Here is a 17,797-nt window from a genome sequence, read left to right on the forward strand (position 1 = left end):
TAAACTTCTATTAAGTAAAATAAGACTTATAAAATATTATTGCCAACTCTTACCAATCTCATGAATCTTGCCACTTTAAATATGCTCTGCTGAAGTACAGATGTATAAACCAATGATTTTAGAAAGCTTAGAAAAATACCCACATGCATTCCTTTGGGTATAACTAAAAACATGGGAACAATACAGCGCTTCTGAAGCTTTAGCTATTCTTTTCACTTCTTCCTCGTTTATGTGTTGCTTAACATATTTATATTGACCTTGATTTCTTGTTATCAGAATGGTAAATGCTGCTATATATACAAGACATTGAAAGTATATGCACATGCATGTATACTTGCTCAATTTTCTAGAAAATACAGCATTTTTTTTTCTCATCATGCTTCTTCCTCCACCTCCAAATGATCAAGTGGTGTCAGCACCTTCAGGCGTGCAAAGTTCTGTCCATGGTCCTGAAGACGGCCTTTCTGACCCAAGTCCACAGCCTAACCATGAATTCAGAAAGCACTCTTTCCTGCTGTTTCTGACCCAAGGTCACAGCCTAACATGAACTCAGCAAAGCACTCTTTCCTGCTGTACACTTATGTGACTATAGGAACCTGAACTATACACTAAAGAAACTGCCATCAATTTTTTAGAGATGGTTCAAAAATTAAAACCTATTAGTCAATCCAAGTCTAATATCATGCCTCAGCCTTGCATGTACATCAGAACTCTTGAAAGAGAACCAATTTTAATAAGTACACAAGAGACTTATGTATAAACTGGAATAATAGTTTATTAATTTTCAGTTGCATAGTAGCTAAGTAAATGCTTACCAAGAGGATAAATCATCTCCTTTTAGTTGGAAAATACTAATAAGTAGCATTTAGTCTGTTCTAGGCACTGTTTGAAGCACTTCATATGTAGAAAGACAGGCAATCATCACAACAACCTATAAAATAAATACCATTATTGTTCTTATTTTACAGATGAGGAACTTGAAGTACATGGTGGAAGCAGAATACTGCCCCAGAGACCAGTCAGGTCAGGAATATGGGCCAAAGTCCTCCCTTATTTATAATGTTTTGTGTGTGTCCTCACTAATAATAATTCCATTTGCTACTTTTTAAATAGAGGCAGTATTGCATAGTTATTAAGGAGGCTCAGAGTATAGACTACTTGGGCTGTAAGTACTACCTGGGACATCAGTAGTTGCATGGCCTTTGCAAGTTGCTTTCCATTTCTGCACCTCGGTTTTCCAATCTATAAAATGGGCAAAATAATAATGCCTATCACATAAAGTTGTTACGAGGGTTAAATGAGTTAATGCATGTATTTAGAAAAATAGCTGACACATAATAGACCTCAATAAACATTAGCTATCATTATTGCATGTTTTCATGGAATTAACTGGGCTCTAACCAGATTTTTGATCAATTTTATCATGTTCATAAGAAATTTTGTGACCAAAGGATATGGCTTAAATATTTAGTTTTCTGTCTTATGCATTGATCTTATGGTTTAAATATATAGGTTTGACTGTGTTTCCATCTTCTAAATTTGGTCTATGTAGCAGAGTAAATAAGAAATAATGTAAATTACAAATGAGGACATCCAGAAAAACAGTGTTTTTCTTTTCCTTTTTCTTTAAAAATATTTTATTTTTAAGTAGTCTCTGTAACCAGTGGGGTTGTGACTCGAACTCACAACCTAGAGAACAAGAGTAGCACACTCTATGGACTGAGCCAGCCAGGTGCCCCAACAGTTTTTTATTGTGCGGCTAATTTACAATATATGATATTGATAACAGAAAGGTAACTACTATAAGTATTCATATATGAACCAAGTCAATTAAAGTTAACTGAAGAATTTATGTTCCTTGATGTATATGGTTAGTTAATCATTATTAGGCAACTAAGACAAAAGAAATCATTAAACAGTAGGCAGTTGCCACAATGACATGGTCAAATGAGACATACTATATAAATACTTTTCCAGGATTGAATCAGAAATATAAACAAAATAGGTATTTTTGGAAATGTTGCAGTGCAACAATTTCTAGGAGATAAAGTTTCATTTTAATATTAAAAGTAAGGTTATTCACTTATAAAGCATTAATATGATTAAAAATTATTCTGTTTAATACCTAGATAGCCTATTAAATTTTGGTATACGAACAAAGAAAAAAATGCAAGATTGAGGTTTATTTTTATTTTTTTTTTTTTTTTTTTTAATTTATTTATTTATTTATTTATTTTTTTCTGAAATTTATTGACAAATTGGTTTCCATACAACACCCAGTGCTCATCCCAAAAGGTGCCCTCCTCAATACCCATCACCCACCCTCTCCTCCCTCCCACCCCCCATCAACCCTCAGTTTGTTCTCAGTTTTTAACAGTCTCTTATGCTTTGGCTCTCTCCCTTTCTAACCTCTTTTTTTTTTTTTTTCCTTCCCCTCCCCCATGGGTTCCTGTTAAGTTTCTCAGGATCCACATAAGAGTGAGACCATATGGTATCTGTCTTTCTCTGTATGGCTTATTTCACTTAGCATCACACTCTCCAGTTCCATCCACGTTGCTACAAAAGGCCATATTTCATTTTTTCTCATTGCCATGTAATATTCCATTGTGTATATAAACCACAATTTCTTTATCCATTCATCAGTTGATGGACATTTAGGCTCTTTCCATAATTTGGCTATTGTTGAGAGTGCTGCTATGAACATTGGGGTACAAGTGGCCCTATGCATCAGTACTCCTGTATCCCTTGGATAAATTCCTAGCAGTGCTATTGCTGGGTCATAGGGTAGGTCTATTTTTAATTTTCTGAGGAACCTCCACACTGCTTTCCAGAGCGGCTGCACCAATTTGCATTCCCACCAACAGTGCAAGAGGGTTCCCGTTTCTCCACATCCTCTCCAGCATCTATAGTCTCCTGATTTGTTCATTTTGGCCACTCTGACTGGCGTGAGGTGATACCTGAGTGTGGTTTTGATTTGTATTTCCCTGATAAGGAGCGACGCTGAACATCTTTTCATGTGTCTGTTGGCCATCCGGATGTCTTCTTTAGAGAAGTGTCTATTCATGTTTTCTGCCCATTTCTTCACTGGGTTATTTGTTTTTCGGGTGTGGAGTTTGGTGAGCTCTTTATAGATTTTGGATACTAGCCCTTTGTCCGATATGTCATTTGCAAATATCTTTTCCCATTCCGTTGGTTGCCTTTTAGTTTTGTTGGTTGTTTCCTTTGCTGTGCAGAAGCTTTTTATCTTCATAAGGTCCCAGTAATTCACTTTTGCTTTTAATTCCCTTGCCTTTGGGGATGTGTCGAGTAAGAGATTGCTACGGCTGAGGTCAGAGAGGTCTTTTCCTGCTTTCTCCTCTAAGGTTTTGATGGTTTCCTGTCTCACATTTAGGTCCTTTATCCATTTTGAGTTTATTTTTGTGAATGGTGTGAGAAAGTGGTCTAGTTTCAACCTTCTGCATGTTGCTGTCCAGTTCTCCCAGCACCATTTGTTAAAGAGGCTGTCTTTTTTCCATTGGATGTTCTTTCCTGCTTTGTCAAAGATGAGTTGGCCATACTTTTGTGGGTCTAGTTCTGGGGTTTCTATTCTATTCCATTGGTCTATGTGTCTGTTTTGGTGCCAATACCATGCTGTCTTGATGATGACAGCTTTGTAGTAGAGGCTAAAGTCTGGGATTGTGATGCCTCCTGCTTTGGTCTTCTTCTTCAAAATTCCTTTGGCTATTCGGGGCCTTTTGTGGTTCCATATGAATTTTAGGATTGCTTGTTCTAGTTTCGAGAAGAATGCTGGTGCAATTTTGATTGGGATTGCATTGAATGTGTAGATAGCTTTGGGTAGTATTGACATTTTGACAATATTTATTTTTCCGATCCATGAGCAGGGAATGTCTTTCCATTTCTTTAAATCTTCTTCAATTTCCTTCAGAAGCTTTCTATAGTTTTCAGCATACAGATCCTTTACATCTTTGGTTAGATTTATTCCTAGGTATTTTATGCTTCTTGGTGCAATTGTGAATGGGATCAGTTTCTTTATTTGTCTTTCTGTTGCTTCATTGTTAGTGTATAAGAATGCAACTGATTTCTGTACATTGATTTTGTAGCCTGCAACTTTGCTGAATTCCTGTATCAGTTCTAGCAGACTTTTGGTGGAGTCTATCGGATTTTCCATGTATAATATCATGTCATCTGCAAAAAGTGAAAGCTTGACTTCATCTTTGCCAATTTTGATGCCTTTGATTTCCTTTTGTTGTCTGATTGCTGATGCTAGAACTTCCAGCACTATGTTAAACAGCAGCGGTGAGAGTGGGCATCCTTGTCGTGTTCCTGATCTCAGGGAAAAAGCTTTCAGTTTTTCCCCGTTGAGGATGATGTTAGCTGTGGGCTTTTCATAAATGGCTTTTATGATCTTTAAGTATGTTCCTTCTATCCCGACTTTCTCAAGGGTTTTTATTAAGAAAGGGTGCTGGATTTTGTCAAAGGCCTTTTCTGCATCGATTGACAGGATCATATGGTTCTTCTCTCTTTTTTTGTTAATGTGATGTATCACGTTGATTGATTTGCGAATGTTGAACCAGCCCTGCATCCCAGGAATGAATCCCACTTGATCATGGTGAATAATTCTTTTTATATGCCGTTGAATTCGATTTGCTAGTATCTTATTGAGAATTTTTGCATCCATATTCATCAGGGATATTGGCCTGTAGTTCTCTTTTTTTACTGGGTCTCTGTCTGGTTTAGGAATCAAAGTAATACTGGCTTCATAGAATGAGTCTGGAAGTTTTCCTTCCCTTTCTATTTCTTGGAATAGCTTGAGAAGGATAGGTATTATCTCTGCTTTAAACGTCTGGTAGAACTCCCCTGGGAAGCCATCTGGTCCTGGACTCTTATTTGTTGGGAGATTTTTGATAACCGATTCAATTTCTTCGCTGGTTATGGGTCTGTTCAAGCTTTCTATTTCCTCCTGATTGAGTTTTGGAAGCGTGTGGGTGTTCAGGAATTCGTCCATTTCTTCCAGGTTGTCCAATTTGTTGGCATATAAGTTTTCATAGTATTCCCTGATAATTGTTTGTATCTCTGAGGGATTGGTTGTAATAGTTCCATTTTCATTCATGATTTTATCTATTTGGGTCATCTCCCTTTTCTTTTTGAGAAGCCTGGCTAGAGGTTTGTCAATTTTGTTTATTTTTTCAAAAAACCAACTCTTGGTTTCGTTGATCTGCTCTACAGTTTTTTTAGTTTCTATATTGTTTATTTCTGCTCTGATCTTTATTATTTCTCTTCTTCTGCTGGGCTTAGGCTGCCTTTGCTGTTCTGCTTCTAGTTCCTTTAGGTGTGCTGTTAGATTTTGTATTTGGGATTTTTCTTGTTTCTTGAGATAGGCCTGGATTGCAATGTATTTTCCTCTCAGGACTGCCTTTGCTGCGTCCCAAAGCGTTTGGATTGTTGTATTTTCATTTTCGTTTGTTTCCATATATTTTTTAATTTCTTCTCTAATTGCCTGGTTGACCCACTCATTCGTTAGTAGGGTGTTCTTTAACCTCCATGCTTTTGGAGGTTTTCCAGACTTTTTCCTGTGGTTGATTTCAAGCTTCATGGCATTGTGGTCTGAAAGTAAGCATGGTATAATTTCAATTCTGGTAAACTTATGAAGGGCTGTTTTGTGACCCAGTATATGATCTATCTTGGAGAATGTTCCATGTGCACTCGAGAAGAAAGTATATTCTGTTGCTTTGGGATGCAGAGTTCTAAATATATCTGTCAAGTCCATCTCATCCAATGTCTCATTCAGGGCCCTTGTTTCTTTATTGACCGTGTGTCTAGTTGATCTATCCATTTCTGTAAGTGGTGTATTAAAGTCCCCTGCAATTACCACATTCTTATCAATAAGGTTGCTTATGTTTATGAGTAATTGTTTTATATATTTGGGGGCTCCGGTATTCGGTGCATAGACATTGATAATTGTTAGCTCTTCCTGATGGATAGACCCTGTAACTATTATATAATGTCCTTCTTCATCTCTTGTTACAGCCTTTAATTTAAAGTCTACTTTGTCTGATATAAGTATGGCTACTCCAGCTTTCTTTTGGCTTCCAGTCGCATGATAAATAGTTCTCCATCCCCTCACTCTCAATCTAAAGGTGTCCTCAGGTCTAAAATGAGTCTCTTGTAGACAGCAAATAGATGGGTCTTGTTTTTTTATCCATTCTGATACCCTATGTCTTTTGGTTGGCGCATTTAATCCATTTACATTCAGTGTTATTATAGAAAGATACGGGTTTAGAGTCATTGTGATGTCTGTATGTTTTATGCTTATAGTGATGTCTCTGGGACTTTGTCTCACAGGGTCCCCCTTAGGATCTCTTGTAGGGCTGGTTTAGTGGTGACAAATTCCTTCAGTTTTTGTTTGTTTGGGAAGACCTTTATCTCTCCTTCTATTCTAAATGACAGACTTGCTGGATAAAGGATTCTTGGCTGCATATTTTTTCTGTCTAGCACCCTGAAAATCTCTTGCCAATTCTTTCTGGCCTGCCAAGTTTCAAAAGAGAGATCAGTCACGAGTCTTATAGGTCTCCCTTTATATGTGAGGGCACGTTTACCCCTTGCTGCTTTCAGAATTTTCTCTTTATCCTTGTATTTTGCCAGTTTCACTATGATATGTCGTGCAGAAGATCGATTCAAGTTACGTCTGAAGGGAGTTCTCTGTGCCTCTTGGATTTCAATGCCTTTTTCCTTCCCCAGTTCAGGGAAGTTCTCAGCTATGATTTCTTCAAGTACCCCTTCAGCACCTTTCCCTCTCTCTTCCTCCTCTGGGATACCAATTATGCGTATATTATTTCTTTTTAGTGTATCACTTAATTCTCTAATTTTCCCCTCATACTCCTGGATTTTTTTATCTCTCTTTTTCTCAGCTTCCTCTTTTTCCATAACTTTATCTTCTAGTTCACCTATTCTCTCCTCTGCCTCTTCAAGCCGAGCTGTGGTGGTTTCCATTTTGTTATGCATTTCGTTTAAAGCGTTTTTCAGCTCCTCGTGACTGTTCCTTAGTCCCTTGATCTCTGTAGCAAGAGATTCTCTGCTGTCCTGTATACTGTTTTCAAGCCCAGCGATTAATTTTATGACTATTATTCTAAATTCACTTTCTGTTATATTATTTAAATCCTTTTTGATCAGCTCATTAGCTGTTGTTATTTCCTGGAGATTCTTCTGAGGGGAGTTCTTCCGCTTGGTCATTTTGGATAGTCCCTGGCGTGGTGAGGACCTGCAGGGCACTTCCCCTGTGCTGTGGTGTATACCTGGAGTTGGTGGGCGGGGCCGCAGTCAGACCTGATGTCTGCCCCCAGCCCACCGCTGGGGCCACAGTCAGACTGGTGTGTGCCTTCTCTTCCCCTCTCCTAGGGGCGGGATTCACTGTGGGTGGTGTGGCTCGTCTGGGCTACTTGCACCCTGCCAGGCTTGTGATGCTGGGGATCTGGCGTATTAGCTGGGGTGGGTAGGCAAGGTGCTCGGGGGCAGGAGGGGCAGGCTTAGATCGCTTCTCCTTAGGTGATCCACTTCAGGAGGGGCCCTGTGGCAGCGGGAGGGAGTCAGATCCGCTGCCGGAGGTTTGGCTCCGCAGAAGCGCAGAGTTGGGTGTTTGCGCGGAGCGAGCAAGTTCCCTGGCAGGAACCGGTTCCCTTTGGGATTTCGGCTGGGGGATGGGCGGGGGAAATGGCGCTGGCGAGCGCCTTTGTTCCCCACCAAACTGAGCTCTGTTGTCAGGGGGCTCAGCAGCTCTCCCTCCCTTTGTCCTCCAGCCTTCCCGCTTTCCGAGCAGAGCTGTTAATTTCTGACCTCCCAGACGCTAAGTCGCGCTTGCTGTCGGAACACAGTCCGCCCGGCCCCTCCGCTTTTGCAAGCCCGACTCGGGGGCTCTGCTTGGCCGGCAAGCCGCCCCTCCGCCCCGGCTCCCTCCCGCTAGTCCGTGGAGCGCGCACCGCCTCGCCGCCCTTCCTACCCTCTTCCGTGGGCCTCTCGTCTGCGTTTGGCTCCGGCGACTCTGTTCTGCTAATCCTCTGTCGGTTTTCTGGGTTATTTAGGCAGGTATAGATGGAATCTAAGTGATCAGCAGGACGTGCGGTGAGCCCAGCGTCCTCCTAAGCCGCCATCTTGCCGCCTCCCTGAGGTTTATTTTTAGATTTATTTATTTTGAAAGAGAGAGAGAGCACGTGTGCATGAGTGGGGGAGGGGCAGAGAAAGAGGGAGAGAGGGAATCCCAAGCAGACTCCCTCCTAAGGCTGAGCTCGATCCCATGATGGTGAGATCATGACCTGAGCTGAAATCAAGAGTCAGACACTTACCCGACTGAGCTTCCCAGGCATCCCACAAAATTGAGTTTTATCCTTAAAAATTTCAAAGTCATGGGAGAGGTAAACAAATAAGCAAAGAATGACAATACAGTATGAAGAGGCATGGATCAAGGAGCATAGAAATAAAAATGAGAAGAGGCATGTGAAGGAGATTTCAAAGAGTGTAAGTTTTTGACCTTCTAGACTAGTACCCTGTTAGAAAGAGCAGTTTAGTTTTTAAGGTGTAGGTTTTAAGTCTTTAAGTCTCTAAGTCAGGTTTTAAGTCTTAATTTTATACTTTATGGTTGTGTGAACTTGTGGAAACCCCTTAAGCTTCATCTCATCTATTGTAATGAGTATTAAATGAGATAATGCATGAAAAGTAATTAACTCAAACTCTAGCCTATTGGTTTTCAATATAATGTTTCTATTATGAAAGATGACAAAGTATTTGCCATGAAGGGTTATTGAACGTGGTTGAGTGCCTTCCAGAAATAGGAAGACTACCTAAAGCAAAGATGCAGGGAGAGTACACACTTAAGTAAAGTGTAAGTGCATTTGGGTGAGCAGCAGAAGAATAAACTAGAAAGTTAGTAAGGGTTTAGATTTTATTTTTAATGTGAGGATTCTTTAGTGTATATGATGGAATATCTGGTTGCCTGGGGAAACACATAATGACATAGTATGATGTTAGCCAAAATTTACATGACCTAGTATTTAATCACAGTGGCATATTTAAAAAAAGTAGTATGTATATAAGTGAATCTGATTATTCCACAGAAAATTCTTGGGTGTGTAAGGATTTATAGGTCATTTGCAGTAACTCTGGCTGGAAACTACTACTAATAATGATGAAGAACAGTGAAGATTTTGCTCAGGGAATGACATTGTCAGGTTTGCATTTGAGAAAAGGGTTCTCTGTTCATGGTTGAAGGATGTGTTGTAAAAAGGTAAGAGAGAGGGTGAGGCTGTAGAAATGAAATCAATTAGAGTCCATTTCAATGGTTTGGAAAAGGGTTACATATCAGTCTGTGTCTTAATAGGAAACAAAGGGTTCAATCTACTAGGATTTATTAAAAGACATTTTAGTAAAGGAAATAATTATTGGTAGGTGAGCAGAGTTAGGATTAGCAAGAGTGGGAAGCCATTACAACCCTTAATCCTTACTGGGTTTACTACTTTTAAGGTATCATGAGAGACTGGTTGAGGGCTGGAATCACGGGAGAAGCTATAATCATAAAGCTAAGTAGTATTCATCAGAACAACAATGAAGCAAAGAGGGAATGGGGGAAATATAAACTCAACTTTTTCCCTTCCCACTCTCCAAATCCTTCTGGTACCTCCAAACCAATCCCCACCAGAAGCTAAGGAGCAAGGAAAACCTCTTCAAGAAGTCAACTCTCTGGAAAACTGAGAAAAACAAAGAATAGATCTAGGGGGGCAGACAGAGACTAACCAGCACAAGATTAAAGTGTCTATATGAGAACAATGGCAATGAGCATGGAGAAGAGGGATTAACTACAAGAAATTTTTATGAGGTAGGATCCATAAGACTTGATGACTGTGTCATATCCCATAGGATTCTACAAATACACTTGATAAATATTTGTTTTGAAAACATATAATGACAGAGTGGTATGATGTCAGTCATGTTTTAAAAGAACTGGAATTTAATTAATTAAAGTAGAATAATTTGTTTGAAAATAGTTGTATGTGTATATGTGAGATATTGATTATTCCAGTGGGGTACAAATGAGAGGAAAGATATTGCAGTGATATTCAGATTTCTTATTTGGAAACCTAGATGAATAGTAGAATTATTTACCAAGAAAAAAAAATTACAAGAGAAAGTAAGGGGAAAGTGGAGCTGGAGTTGGAGTGAAGAAAATTAAGTCAATGAGTTGTGTGAGGTCCTTTTTTTTTTTTAACCAATATTATTTAGTGGTGTATTGGAACTTATAGCCAAGCTCCAATAGTAATTAGTAAGAAAAGAATAATTAAATAAAAACTATGGACAATGACAGTAAGATTTTTTTTTTTACCATTAACAGACAGGTATCTGCCTAGGAAATTCAAGAAAGTCAAATGTAAAACCATTAGAATAAAAGAGAATAATAAAGTGGCTGGTTACAATATCAACATACAATGATCAATAGCCTTCCTAAACAATATATACAATCAATTGGAAAATATAATGAAGTAAACAGTCCCATGGGTGAGGTTGAGTTTTAATGGTTGAAATCACTCATTTATTAGACTGCAGCTGGGTTAATCTAGTTTCCAAAGATTTCAAAGTTAATACAGCTTTAAAGTGGCAGTATTAGCAACTTATTTGGAGAAAGGTACAGCATACAGGTCTACAGTGGAACATAACAATTTCATAGCTAGTCATCATTTACTGTGGAAAAAATATCTCTGCAGTGAAAATTACCCTCTCACCTGTTCAGGACCACTGCAGAGAAAACTCTCCTGCCTAGATAAATGGCTTCAGGGTCTCAGGTTCCCTGGCAACAACTCCAGAGAGCTTATTAATGTGATATCGGAAACTAAACTATGATTTTATAACATTGACAGTTCCGTTAGACTCAGCAGTGTGTTGACAAAATGGGATATTGGTAGGCCCAAACAATTTTTTCCACATCATTTTTTGAAGTTGTTTTATTAACTCCATGACCCTGGACCTTAAAAGCATTGGTTTCCTTTTTTTGTTATTGTTATTGTTTTTGTTTTTAATGTTATAAATTACTCTTTAATGAACATCTTTGCAGAGAAATATTTTTTCCCCTAGAATTTCTGGTTACTTCTCTATGGAAAAAAAAATCAAAACACAACCTCAAAGGCTATAAGAATTCTTAAAGCATTCAGCATATATTTTTAGTTATAAAATCTCTACTTAATATCAAAAAATTGTGTCTCAATTTTTAACCTTAAATTTTAGTTGAAATTTCACACTTTTTTTTGCCAGTGGCAAAACTTTTTTTGTGTGTGACTTCTTAATGTCTCTTCCTTATCTAATGAGGTCTTATTGCTTTTTATTGATTTATATGTACTCTTTATATATTGAATATGCCAACAATATCTGCTGAAAACATTTTATCTAGGTTATTAAACTTTAAATTTTAATATGGTGCTTTTGATATTCAAGAAATTTTGTTGTAAACAACAACAGATATTGCAGGAGGCAGTCACAATCCCCCAGACTTCAAGCTGTATTACAAATCTGTAATCATCAAGACAGTATGGTACTGGCACAAAAACAGACACTCAGATCTGAGTGGAACAGAATAGAGAAACCAGAAATGGACCCATAAACGTATGGCCAACTAATCTTTGACAAAGCAGGAAAGAATTGCCAGTGGAATAAAGACAGTCTCTTCAGCAAGTGGTGCTGGGAAATCTGGACAGTGACATGCAGAAGAATGAACCTGGACCACTTTCTTACATCACACACAAAAATAAACTCAAAATGGATAAAAAACCTAAATGTAAGACAGGAAGCCATCAAAATCCTCGAGGAGAAAGCAGGCAAAAACCTCTTTGATCTTGGCCGCAGCAACTTCTTTCTCAACACATCTCCAGAGGCAAGGGAAACAAAAGCAAAAATGAACTATTGGGACCTTATCAAAATAAAAAGCTTCTGCACAGTGAAGGACACCATCAGCAAAACTAGAAGGCAACTGACAGAATGGGAGAAGATATTTGCAAACGACATATCAGATAAAGGGTTAGTATCCAAAATCTATAAAGAACTTCTCAAACTCAACACCCAAAAAACAAATAATCCAGTGAAGAAATGGGCAAAAGACATGAATAGACACTTCCCCAAAGAAGACATCCAGATGGCCAACCGACACATGAAAAAAATGTTCAACTTCACTCATCATCAGGGAAATACAAGTCAAAACCACAATGAGATACCACCCCACACCTGTCAGAATGGCTAACACTAACAACTTAGGCAACAACAGGTGTTGGCGAGGATGTGGAAAATAGAGGATCTCTTTTGCACTGCTGGTGGGAAAGCAAGCTGGCACAGCCACTCTGGAAAAAAGTATGGAGGTTCCTCAAAAAATTAAAAATAGAAGTACCCTACGACCCAGCAATTGCTCTACTAGGTATTTATCCAAAGGATGCAGGTGTGGTGTTTTGAAGGGACACATGCACTCCCATGTTTATAGCAGCACTATCAACAATAGCCAAAGTATGGAAAGAGCCCAAATGTCCATCAATGGATGAATGGATAAAGAAGATGTGGTATGTATATATATACAATGGAGTATTACTCAGCAATCAAAGAGAATGAAATCTTGCCATTTGCAACTACGTGGATGGAACTGGAGGGTGTTATGCTAAGTGAAATTAGTCAGAGAATGACAAATGTCATATGACTTCACTCATATGAGGACTTTAAGACACAGAACAGATGAACACAAGGGAAGGGAAGTAAAAGTAATATAAGCACAGGGAGGGGAACAAAAACAGAAGAGACTCATAAATATGGAGAACAAACAGAGGGTTACTGGAGGGGTTGTGAGAGGGGGGATGGGCTAAATGGGTAAGGGGCATTAAGGAATCTGCCCCTGAAATCATTGTGCACTATATGCTAACTAACTTGGATGTAAATTAAAAAAAAATTTTTTTTTGTTGTTTAATAAAATATATTACTATTTTTTATTTTTTATAAAGTTATTTATTTATCTTGAGAGGGAGCACATAAACAGGGGAAGGGCAGAGAGAAAGAGAGAAAGAGAGAGAGAAAGAGAGAGAGGAAATCCCAAGCAGGTTCTGCGCTAACAGTGTAGAGACCTCCATGGGGCATGATCGCCAAAACTATGAGATCATGACCTGAGATGAAACCAAGAGTTGGACGCTTAACTGAGTGAGCCACTGAGGGGACCCATTTTTTATTTCTTTCATTGCTTAGATCATAGAAATTCCTTTTCTACTGAGATAAATGTATATGTTCTTCTTAATTTAATTATTTATTCTATAACGTTGAACACAAATCCTTCTAGACTTACTTTGGTTCATAAACCAAATAAAGCAAGTAATTTAACTTGTGCATCAGATTTTTCTCACATAAAACAGGAATAATGATTGTGCCTACATTCAAAGGTTTTTGTGAGGTTTAATTAATTAATGTACAGTGCTTAAAGCAGAGACTGATACATAGCAGATACTCAGTAAATGTTACCATTATTATTCATAACCGTTTGTCCAAATTCTAAAATTTAGAAATCTGGTTATTGGAAACTTTTTCACAACTCATTTGGCATAAAACGTGACCAAACTTTTGTATGGCTTATTTTATCAAACTTGGTGTGAACCTTCATTTATTTCACTGCAGGCAAAATGCTGTGTTTGACCATAGGGTACTGACCTAGGCCCCTGTGGGGATAGTGTACAAAATACATTATATACACTATATTTGGTTCTAAAGAGTTAGTGGATAAAAATTTTCTAGTACAGGGACACCTGGATGACTCAGTTGGTTAAGTGTTCAACTTTGGCTCAGGTCATAATCTCACAGTTTGTGAGTTTGAGCTTCGCATCAGGCTCTCCACTGTCAGTATAGAGCCCACTTTGGATCCCCTGTCGTCACCACCCTCTCAAAAAAATTTTTAAAAAGTTTGAGGGTGCTAGTAGTCCCTGAACCTGGATCTGGGTTCAGCTGCTAAATGCTGGGTACCATTTTAGGTATATCTGTATTCTGTTATTTTATTTAATCATCACATTCATTCATTCATTCATTCAACCAGTAGTTTCTAGGTTCTGTTCAGGATGTTTGGGATGTATCACTCATAAAACAGATTAATTTCTCCTTCCTTCTTTGAGACAGCATCTTATTTCTTAGAGACCACATCATCACCCTTGTCACCATTAGTAAAATAACCTTTAGGGAGGAGTGGGAAATAACACTATATTAAAAGTACACTAGAATTGCACATGTATCTTGATTTAAAAATATTAAAATAAATTGAGGAAAAGTAACTTGGATTGTATTTTACAGGAGAAAGTGAGGTTCAGAGAGAGTAAGATATTTTGAAATGAAGCTATAGTAAGAGATGAAGCTGGAGTTAGCCCCCTTTGAAGGCCATCCTCTTTCCAGTGTTCCATTTTTATGTCTGTTGGAAAGATCCCCAACAGAACAGATTTTCCTTTTTCCCCTTCTCCTCTTCCTTCTCCCCCTTCTTGTCCTTGGCAGTAAAATCCATTGCATGTTATTGAATGTTCACTATATCTGTTTAGGACACAGCTCAGGACACCCTGTTTAGATCTGTTACAAATATTACCCTACCTTTGTATCACACTTCTAACTCTATTTTCTCATAAAAGGCTCTCAAGTGAGAGGTATGTGAGACAGCTATCATTAACTTCCTTTTCCAAATGAGAAAGATAAGATGGCTAGGTTAAATGAATTGCTTAAGTGATTAAATATATCATGAAGAGAGTTAGGTCCAGAAGCAAGTTTGTAGCATTCTGAGCTCTTTCCACGTAGCTCTCCGTGGACTTCAGGAATTAAAGTTGACTTGGAAAATCAGGAATGTCTATTAGGGTCTTTCCTTAGCAAATATATTTTTCAGTGTTGTCTCCTACAATAGTTAAAAAGATACAGCCTTGGGAAAGTAGTCTGCTGTAAGGATTAAGAGCTATGACTCAAAAAATCTGAAAATTATCTCCCTGTTGTGGAGATAATTCGGTGTTGTCCTTAATTCCATGCCTATAAATGGGGTCAACTAAGATAATGGAATTAATTTGGATGTCTATGAATATATGAAACAAGATCTGGGTGGAAATATTGAAGGCAGATCACGCATGCTACTATCACAGCTGAATACAATGAACAACTGATTAAGAAAAATTCCAACTTAATACAATGAGGAACTAATATAGACTTAGGTAAATCAGCATCTCTACTTTGCAAATACTTTTATTTTATTATATACATACATTTTTTTTTCATAGCCTGCTATTGCTATATATAGAATTTCTTTTTTCCTTTTCATAAGCACTGTGGCTCAAAAGAACTTTTCCCCATCCCTTCCTCTGCCTTTAAACAAAAGCTGTTCCTCTATGACCACTTCTAGGTCACGTTAGTGCCAATGACCAGCACTATAGACAGAGCAACTGGAAAATGAGCATAAGATTATGGGATGGGCCACCTGTCCTGTAACATAAGGATGTTTAATGACAGAAGAATGTACTGAAGCCAAAGTCAAAATTACATCAATATTTAGATTATGTCTGCTGGGGAGCCTGGGTGGCGCAGTCGGTTAAGCGTCCGACTTCAGCCAGGTCACGATCTCGCAGTCCATGAGTTCGAGCCCCGCGTCGGGGTTCTGGGCTGATGGCTCAGAGCCTGGAGCCTGTTTCCGATTCTTTGTCTCCCTCTCTCTCTGCCCCTCCCCCGTTCATGCTCTGTCTCTCTCTGTCCCAAAAATAAATAAACGTTGAAAAAAAAATTTAGATTATGTCTGCTAACATATCTGATGAATATAAAGATTATTATTTGTTTACATTATTTCATTTGTGAGAAATTAATACAAAAGGTAGTTTAGCAGTATATCTCAAAAGAATGATAATTGGTTATACGTATCTTTTAACCTTTCCGCAAATCCATTCAAGTAACCCTTGTTAGCAGAGTTGCTGAACATCAGCCAATTATCAAAAAGGTAAGATAAAAAAAGGATTTTGAAGAAATCTATACTAAACCTTTCTATTTAAAGAAGCTTGGTTATACGTTTGTGTCCAAGAAATATTACTTTCTGTGATAAAAAAACACATATGGTGCCTTTGAGATATAATATGTAAAATGATCTATTTTCCTTGTTAATATTCACAGTAGGGAAGAAAGCCTTCATTTGGATGGGAGATGTACCTTCCCAGACCCACAAATGGATTAACTGTACAGAGGAGAGAGTTGCTGAGGTAGTCTTTGTTTTTACTTAATAGCTTATGGTTATTCTTTTTATTTCATTTTACAGTGATCTGTCTCCAAGTACAAAATTCACTGCACCTTGCTTTATGTCTAAAACTGTTTTAAGGATAGATTGGAAACTAAAACTTATTTGGTATTCTGAAATGCTTTTTCTCTGTAAGTAATTGGAAGCATTCATTAACAAGGATAATGAAAATAAAAGTCATGTTGAATTTTGTAACTAATCACAAAGCCCACAAAAGCATATTGTCCATCTCAGCAATCAATCAATCTATAAAATAAATGAAATCATAATGTTTCCATTTTTTCAAAGGAAAAATTATCTAAAAGTTGCTGGTGTGCTATTAGGCAGGCAGGCTGTATATATTTAGGCTGACAGAATAAAATCTTAAATTTGACTTGTTACTAGTTTAGTTGCCTGGACATTTTTTGAAATCTCTCTAGGTATCTGTTTATTCATCTTCAAGAGAGATTAATAACGTTCATGTCATGTGGGTAATTTTAAAGATCAAATGGACTAGTGCATATAAGCACTTGACACAGTATCTGGCACATAATAAGGGCTTAATAACATTAGTTTTGCTTATTATTTATTATTTATCAACAGTTAACAAATTCAAACCCAGGAGAACTTGTTGTTAGCAAGCAATGAGCTATTAATGAGTTTATTAATTCAGATAAAACCAGAATATAAAAGTTTTATAGTTCATGAAATCCACAAGGGAAAATATTAAAATGTGTCAATTTTCCCACTGGAAACATTCATTGTTTTGGTGAAGAGAGTCATGTATCAGTATGAAGACCTTGCTGCAGATTCTCAATAATTGAGGCAGAGTTAATATTTCCACTCTGAATCTTCAATTCTAAGGTTTAATATATTGTTTAATATATTCACCATTTAAATAAGATTAGAATATTAGGTATGTAAGGTATGAATTCAGATGTAATTTTTTTTCTAAGAATTATTATCCTTTTTTTTCAATGTAACAATGAAATGTTTTGTTGTTGTTATTTATAGCCATCCATTTGGATAAAAATATCTTAAAATATTCAAACAGCATGATTTAAAAATTACAAATAAGGAAAAAAGAATGCATTAGAAGTGGGAAATGTCTGTGACACAGGCCAGCACCTTGGTAGATTAATACACACTTGGAAAGAAAGAAGATCTTGTAGAATGTAGTAAATTGACTTTGCTAAAATCGAGGGCCACAGTGAAGGTCCCAGCACAGTATTTTTAATATTCAAAAATAATAAAACTGACTACTTTTCCTTAGGACCTGTCAGGTTAAATTATGAGGGGGCAATAATTAAGCACGAACATTTATCTGGGATCAAAGAATTGCAGTTCAGGGTATACGGATTTGGGTAGCTACCCAAACAGTTTCCCACTAGGGAGCAAAAGAGATTGCTTATATATGTAGTTTACAAAGAGTTTTTGATTAGTGTTGATGGCAGAAAAAAAAACTGTGACTGAAAGTAACTGGTTGCTAAGCAGTCTCTAAGTGTAGCAAGTTGCAGGTGTTTGGGCAGA

Source organism: Prionailurus viverrinus, chromosome B1 (genome assembly GCF_022837055.1).
Source record: "Prionailurus viverrinus isolate Anna chromosome B1, UM_Priviv_1.0, whole genome shotgun sequence".
NCBI classification, from domain to species: Eukaryota; Metazoa; Chordata; class Mammalia; order Carnivora; family Felidae; genus Prionailurus; species Prionailurus viverrinus.